We start from the raw sequence: 8,700 nt of genomic DNA on the forward strand, positions 1-8,700 counted from the left end.
TCTGTTTGTGTCAGCCAGGCCTCCCCGGGGAGGGATCCGTGTTCCCAAGGTTTAGGGATTGACCCAGCCCTCCCCCGCATGCTGCCCATCTCCCGGTCCCCAACTCCCGGAGCTAAGAGGCTGGATGAGGACGAGGCCTGGGTCAAAGTGGGGTGAGCACACATCTGTTGAGGGAGGAGGGGCCCGGCCCAGCTCCAACTCTGGAAAGGTCCTTGTTGGCTCCAGCCAACATTTGGAAAAAGGTGAAGACACAGATGTCAGCACACAAACACCACCAACACATTGTCCAGGTACCCAAACAGGAGGAGGTACACTCACCCGTCCTAGACACACACATAGATATCTCCAGCACACTCAGCTTCTGCATGTTGGACTTTCTCTCTCTCTCTCTCACACACACACACACACACAAAAATGTCCCCAACTACAAGAATACAAATTATTTTTCAAGCTCCCCTCCCCTTCCCACCTAGGGGACACCACCCCTCAGGTGTCCCTCCCCGTCCCCCAACACCCCCAGATTCTGAATTGCCTTTTCTTGGGAATGTCTGCCTTTCCCCCACCCCCGACCCCATCCTGTGTCGTGAGCCTCACGGCTCAGCTGTGTGCGTTGTGGCGTCTGTGGCGCTGTGTTTCCGTGCACCTGCCTTAGTGACTCATTGATTTCCGTGGGGAGCAGAATCCTCTTCTGGCTCAGAGATTCTAATGCTCGTCAGTGTCAAATCAATAAACACAGCGTTTGTGACAGCCGGGGGTGTCAGGCTTCTGTGTGAGGGAGGGAGGTGTCATTTTAAAAATGCTAAGGAGGTGGGGGGCAAGGCAAAGAGTTACAGTGGCTTCCCCTTTCCCTGGAGTTGTGTATGTTGAGGGTGTCTGAGGCTTGGGGGCTTAGAGAGCTGGAGAAGGGGGAGAGGTGAGGCAGGTGGGCCTGCTAATCAATCAGTGTTATTTATTAAGTGCTTACTATACTCAGAACACTGTACAACAGAATTAGCTGATGTGTTCCCGGCCTACAACGAGCTGACAATCTAGAGGGGGAAAGCGCCCAGATTATTCAAGTGGAAGTAGTTTGTGGCTGACTTCCTCCAGGAAGCAGTGGGCCGTGGCCCTGACCCTGGCAAGGCTAGTCACTGGATTTGCCCTCCTGCTCCACCCAGTTCCACCATTTCCGTCTGCTTCAGTTACCATTGACAGAACTCGCAGACACCAGGCCCCACGCACAAACATTCTGCACAAATATGCCCGAATCTAGGGTGCTTTTCCAGGGGATCTTGATCACCACCCCCACTCCACTCGCTCCAGACCCATCGTGCTCCCTCCCAGGTCCCTGTGAACACAGGCTTCGCCTCCAAGCTGGCCACAGGACTCTGCAGCCGCCGTGGCCGAGATGGAAGGAGACTGGGCCTTTAAAATACCAGAAATAAAGGCTTCCGCAGCTGGGTCACTCCTGGTGGGGGCAGATCCCTGAAAACCCGGCAAAGAACCTTTCCACCTCAACCCCCACCCCTGCCTTTGGAAGGAGCGGCAGGGAGGCCCACAGTCACAGATGGCCCAGAGAAAGGAGTGTCAAGGACCCCGTGAACAGCTCCCACGCCCACCTCGACCAACAATCCCTCTAAACCTCAGGGACCTGCTTTGTCCTCGGCCCTGTGGAACAAACCGACAGGCCTTCATTGGCCCTCAAATGTTAATTGGAACTAGACAGGCTGAATGCAATCAATCAATGATATTCATTGAGTACTTACTGTGGGCAGAGCACTACAGTAAGCGCTTGAGATGAGTCCAATAGAACAGAGTTGGTAGCCACATTCCCTGCCCACAGGTGGGGGCTCTACAGACCACAACTCCTCTGACCCATCACTATCCCAAACCCCCACCCCCAGGGCAGCCACCTCATTGCCTTCCTAAAACTCCACAAATGACAGAGCCCCATTCTCCCCCACCACCAAGGGCCAAATGGCCCCAAGAGCTCATCCTGGACACTTCACCTAGGAATAGAGAGAGGAAGACTGAAGCAGGGAGGGAGGTGGGAGGAATCACTCAGAGAAGGGGAGTTGAAGGAGCAAGACGAGAATGAAATATTGTGTGTGTGTGTGTGTACACACTGGAATGACAAGCTGTATTAAAGCAGTATGGCCTAGTGGAAAACCACGGGCCAGGTTGTCAGAAGATCTGGGTTCTAATCCCAGCTTTGCCACTTGTCTGCTCTGTGATTTTGGGCAAGCCACTTCACTTGAGCATACAGTAAGTGCTCAATAAATAGGATTGAATGAATTCCCTTTGCCTCACTTACCTTGTCTGTAAATGGTGATTAAATACACACTCTCCCTCCTACTTAGACTGTGAACCCCATGCAAGTCAGGGACAGCGTCTGACCTAGTTAACTGCACCTTCCCCGGTGCTTAGAACTGTATTTGACACACCAGTACTTAACCAGCACCATAACTATAAAAGGCACGCTTTGGAGATCTCTACTTCCACCAGGCTTCCAAGGGGCTTGAAAAACGAGCTCCTGTGCCCGATAAAGTCCTGGCAGCAGAGGAGCCCCCTGTGGAACAACCTGATCACCTTGTAACCTCCCCAGCGCTTAGAACAGTGCTTTGCACATAGTAAGCGCTTAATAAATGCCATCATTATTTATTATCATTTCCTGACACCCCAAACCAGCCCCTTAGCAAAAAGGGGAAGAGGTGCAAGGGGAGCCTCCCAGCTGGAAGTGTAGACGGCTATCTCCAAGGGCTCCTCTCCCTAAACTCCCAGGGAAAAGGGCGGCCAAGACAGAGGGGCGGGGTTTATGTTGTGTGAGCCAATGGGAGTGGAAGGGCCGCCAGGCAGCAGCCAATCAGATGGTGGCCACCCAACGACCTTAAGAGAGGGGCTGGGCCGAGCCGGCTCCCAGCAGCTGCAGCTTGTTCTCTGGCTTCATTAATAATAATAATAATTATTATTATTATTATTACTTTGGTATTTGTTAGGCGCTTACTATGTGCCAAGCACTGTTCTAAGCGCTGGGGGAGATACAAGGTAATCAGGTCGTCCCACATGGGGCTCACAGTCTTAATCCCCATTTTCCAGATGAGGTCACTGAGGCACAGAGAACAATAATAATAATAATGGCATTTATTAAGCACTTACTATGTGCAAAGCACGGTTCTAAGCTCTGGGGAGGTTACAAGGTGACCAGGTTGTCCCACAGGGGGCTCACAGTCTTAATCCCCATTTTCCAGATGAGGTAACTGAGGCACAGAGAATAATAATAATAATAATAATAATGGCATTTATTAAGCACTTACTATGTGCAAAGCACGGTTCTAAGCGCTGGGGAGGTTACAAGGCGATCAGGTTGTCCCACAGGGGGCTCACAGTCTTAATCCCCATTTTATAGATGAGGTAACGGAGGCACAGAGAATAATAATAATGGCATTTATTAAGCACTTACTATGTGCAAAGCACTGTTCTAAGCTCTGGGGAGGTTACAAGGTGATCAGGTTGTCCCACATGAGAGGCTGACAGTCTTAATCCCCATTTTACAGATGAGGTAACTGAGGCCCACAGAAGTTAAGTGACTTGCCCAAAGTCACACAGCTGACAATTGGTAGAGTCAGGATTTGAACCCATGACCTCTGACTCCAAAGCCCATGCTCTTTCCACTGAGCCACGCTGCTTCTCTAGTTAAGTGACTTGCCCAAAGTCACACAGCTGATAAGTGGCAGAGCGGGGATTAGAACCCATGATCTGTGACTCCCAACCCGCGCTCTTTCCACTGAGCCATGCTGCTTCATTGTAGCATAAACCCGCAGGGGCTGCTCAAAACGGGCCAGTAGAATATGTGGTATTTGCTAAGTGCTTACTATGTACTAAGCACTGTGGGAGCAGCATAGCTTAGTGGAAAGAGCACGGGCTTTGGAGACACAGGTCTTGGGTTCTAATCAATCAATCAATCATTTATTGAGCGCTTACTATGTGCAGAGCACTGTACTAAGCGCTTGGGAAGTACAAATTGGCAACATATAGAGACAGTCCCTACCCAACAGTGGGCTCACAGTCTAAAAGGGGGAGACAGAGAACAAAACCAAACATACTAACAAAATAAAATAAATAGGATAGATATGTACAAGTAAAATAAATAAATAAATAGAGTAATAAATATGTACAAATATATATACATATATACAGGTGCTGTGGGGAAGGGAAGGAGGTAAAATGGGGGGGACGGAGAGGGAGATGAGGGGGAGAGGAAGGAAAGGGCTCCCAGTTCTACTTATCAGCAGTGTGACCTTGGACAAGTCACTTAACTTTCTGTGCCTCAGTGACCTCATCTGTAAAATGAGGATGAAGACTGTGAGCCCCATGTGGGCCAACTTGATTACCTTGTATCTACCCCGGTGCTTAGAACAGTGCTTGGCAAATAGTAAACAATACAATCATCATCATCATCATCATACAAGCTAATTGGGTTGGACACAGTCCCTGTCCCAGGTGGGGCTCAGTCTCAATCCCCCTTTTACAGATGAGGTCACTGAGGCTCAGAGGAGTGAAACGACTTGCCCAAGGTCACACTGCAGAAAATAGGCAACGACCAGCAGCCTGCCTGGAAGGTTTCCTGCCTTCAGCCTCTGCCCCTTTCCTCTGCAATCAGTCACTCGGGAGAGTAGCAAGCCAGGTCACCTGAGCTCACGCCTCTCGGAAGGGGCAGTGGGTATCAATCAATCAATCAATCAATCATATTTATTGAGCACTTAGTGTGTCCCGTCGAGGGGTGGGAGACAGTGACCCGATTTTCACCTTACCTGACTGAGGAGATGGACAGTTGAGAGGGGCAATACCTTGCCTGTAGGCAATACCACATATTCTACATACCACAGATAAATATGTGGAATATGTGGTATTTGCTCGTCGTGGGGAAAGCGCTTATCTAACACTCTGTTCTGTTGTACCTTCCCAAGCAGTACTCTGCACCCAGTAAGCGCTCAGCAAATACCATTAAGTAACCAATCAATCAAGCATATTTATTGAGCACTTACTGTGTGCAGAGCACTGTACTAAGCGCTTGGGAAGGCCAAGTTGGCAACATATAGAGACAGTCCCTACCCAACAGTGGGCTCACAGTCTAAAAGGGGGAGACAGAGAACAAAACCAAACATACTAACAAAATAAAATAAATAGAATAGATATGTACAGGTAAAATAAATAAGTACAAACATATATACAGGTGCTGTGGGGAAGGGAAGGAGGTAAGGTGGGGGGACGGGAAACGGGATTGAGGACTAAACAGAAAGGACACTGGACTGAGACTAATCTCAGAGGGGAAAAGCTCACACGCTTTATATAGTGCGCACCACTACCGGCGCGGGGGAAGGGGCGTCTCAGAAAGCCCCTCCCTCCGGTTTGTCCTCCTTTTTAAACGGCGCCTAACGAGAGTCTGGGATTAATGATTCGTGAACTTGCTGGCCGAGTGATGGTTTACCGCCCCAACTTTAGTAAGTTTTGGGCTCCGCAAGAAGCGGCATGGCGAAGTGGATAGAGCACGGGACTAGAAGTCGTCATCATCATCATCAATCGTATTTATTGAGCGCTTACTGTGTGCAGAGCACTGTGCTAAGCGCTTGGGAAGTACAAGTTGGCAGCATCTAGAGCAGTCCCTACCCAACAGTGGGCTCCCAGTCTAAGAGGGGGGAGACAGAGAACAAAACCAAACATACTAACAAAATAAAATAAATAGAATAGATATGTACAAGTAAAATAAATAAATAAATAAATAGAGTAATAAATATGTACAAACATATATACAGGTGCTGTGGGGAAGGGAAGGAGGTAAGATGAGGGGGATGGAGACTTCTAGACTGTGAGCCCGCTGTTGGGTAGGGACCGTCTCTATATGTTGCCAACTTGTATTTCCCAAGCGCTTAGTACAGTGCTCTGCACACAGTAAGCGCTCAATAAATACAATCAGTAAATAGAGGAGCAGCGTGGCTCCGTGGAAAGAGTCCGAGGTCGTGGGTTCAAATCCCGGCTCCGCCAACTGTCAGCTGTGTGACTTCGGGCAAGTCACTTCACTTCTCTGGGCCTCAGTTCCCTCATCTGTAAAATGGGGATGAAGACTGTGAGCCCCCCCGTGGGACAACCTGGTCACCTTGTAACCCCCCCCAGCGCTTAGAACAGCGCTTTGCACGTAGTAAGCGCTTAATAAATGCCATCATTAAATACGATTGAGTGAATGAATGAATGAATGAATGAATGAATGAATGAATGAATGACAACCTGCTCACCTTGCATCCCCCCCGCCAGCGCTTAGGGGTGGGGCGGCCGGGAGGAGAGGGAAGGCTGCGCTTCTGGGGTCGGCCACCAGGGGGGGCCGGGAGGAGAAGGAAGCCTGCGCTTCTGGGGTCGGCCACCAGGGGGGAGCCGGGAGGAGAGGGGAAGGCTGCGCTTCTGGGATCGGCCACCAGGGAGGGACCGGGAGGCGAGGGAAGGCTGCGCTTCTGGGATCGGCCACCAGGGGGGGACCGGGAGGCGAGGGAAGGCTGCGCTTCTGGGATCGGCCACCAGGGGGGGCCGGCACCCCGTAAGTGGGACGCGAGCGAGGCCGGGCCCGCTGGGCGGGTTTGGGGGGGCATTTGAGGAAGGCCAAAAATGTATTTGGCCCCGGGAGGCGAACCTCAATTATTTTTCCATCTGCTTCCTCTCCCGCCCCCCAGCCAGAGATCAGAGCTGCGGGTGAACCCGCTGTACGTGACCCGATGGTTGAGGGGGAGGCGATAATAATAATCATTATTCTGGTATTTGTTAAGCACTTCCTATGTGCCAAGCACTGGGATAGATTCAAGGTAATCATCATCATCATCAATCGTATTTATTGAGCGCTTACTGTGTGCAGAGCACTGTACTAAGCGCTTGGGAAGTACAAATTGGCAACATATAGAGACAGTCCCTACCCAACAGTGGGTTCACAGTCTAAAAGGGGGAGACAGAGAACAAAACCAAACATACTAACAAAATAAAATAAATAGAATAGATAGGTACAAGTAAAATAAATAAAGAAGGAAATAAATAGAGTAATAAATAGGTACAAACATATATACATATATACAGGTAATAGAATATACACTTCTAGACTGTGAACCCGCTGTTGGGTAGGGACCGTCTCCATGTGTTGCCAACCTGGACTTCCAAAGCGCTTAGTACAGTGCTCTGGTGGGCCCTCGCTCCACACGCCTGGATGGGGACGGCAGCGTCGGGGGGCCCGGGACGCCGGGACACGGTCTCTGTCCCTCATGAGGCTCACAGTCTCAGTCCCCATTTTACAGATGAGGCACGGAGAAGTTAAGTGACTTGGTCAAGGGCAAGGCAGGGAAGGGGAAATACTTGTGAGCCCGCTGTTGGGTAGGGACTGTCTGTATGTGTTGCCAACTTGTGCTTCCCAAGCGCTTAGTGCAGTGCTCTGCACACAGTAAACACTCAATAAATACGATTGATTGATTGATTGATTGAAAGAGAAGACCAGAAGAGCTGACCTCCTCGAACCCCCCACTCCTGCCTTCCTCTTTGACCCAAAACTTCCCAGAGAGGGCTGGCTGGGGAGAGGCCCGAGTCCTAGCCATTCCCAGTTGGAGTTCCAGTCACCCACATCATCATCATCATCAATCGTATTTATTGAGCGCTTACTATGTGCAGAGCACTGTACTAAGCGCTTGGGAAATACAAACTGGCAACATATAGAGACAGTCCCTACCCAACAGCGGGCTCACAGTCTAAAAGGGGGAGAAAGAGAACAAAACCAAACATACTAACAAAATACCAGACCAAGGCGGGAATCTCATCTCTCCCCCGGCCTCAACCTTCCCATCCCTGACAAGTCCCCCCGCAGTTAGTCCACTCAAGGTTTCCGGCCCCCAGAGTCCTCCAGGAACCCAATCCAGAGGGGAGAGAGGAGAGGCTCGGGTTTTAGTAGCTGTCAGGCCCCAGACTCAGAGGGTTTGGATTCTAAACCCGGCTCCACCCTGTGTTTGCTGTGTGACCTTGGTCAAGTCACTTGACCTCTCTGGGCCTCAGTTATTACCTCATCTGTAAAATGGGGATTAAGACTTGGAGCCCCTCGTGGGACAGGCACTGTGTCCGACCTGATTACTTTGTATCTTCTCCGGCACTTAGAACGGGGCTTGGCGCATAGTAAGAGCTCAACAAATACCATAATAATAATAATACTAGTAATCATTCACCCAGTTCACCTCCCACCCATCTCTGATTCCAAAAGGTTGCTGGCCGGCTGGCTGCCCTTTTCCACCCCCACCAGGCCGGGTCAGCCCAAGGATGAGAGGCAGAAGGCCCCACTCAGAGGAGGGGTCTCTGGGCAGTGACGGCAGCAGCAGCAGCTTCAGTGGGAGGGAGAGCGCGAGGCCCTGGCCCGAGAGCCACTACCTCTCATCACCGTGGTCTTCCGTCCCAGCCTGCAGCCTGCAGACTGGGCTCAGAGCCACAGGGCTGGGGGTTGGGAGAAGGCTCGGTGTACCCCGGAAAAGTTAAGGGAGCCCAAAGGGGAAGGGGCTGCCCCCAGGTCAGCCCGTCTGAGAGCTCTGGGGGCTGCAATTTGAGCCCAGCTGGGGTTGTCCTCCCCTTCCCTGCCACAACTGCATCTTCCTCACCCGTGGAATGGAAAAGTGAGGGAAGGCAGCCTGCCTTTCTGCCGTCACACCTCTCGAG

The sequence above is a fragment of the Tachyglossus aculeatus genome, chromosome 17 (assembly GCF_015852505.1).
Source record: "Tachyglossus aculeatus isolate mTacAcu1 chromosome 17, mTacAcu1.pri, whole genome shotgun sequence".
Taxonomy (NCBI): domain Eukaryota; kingdom Metazoa; phylum Chordata; class Mammalia; order Monotremata; family Tachyglossidae; genus Tachyglossus; species Tachyglossus aculeatus.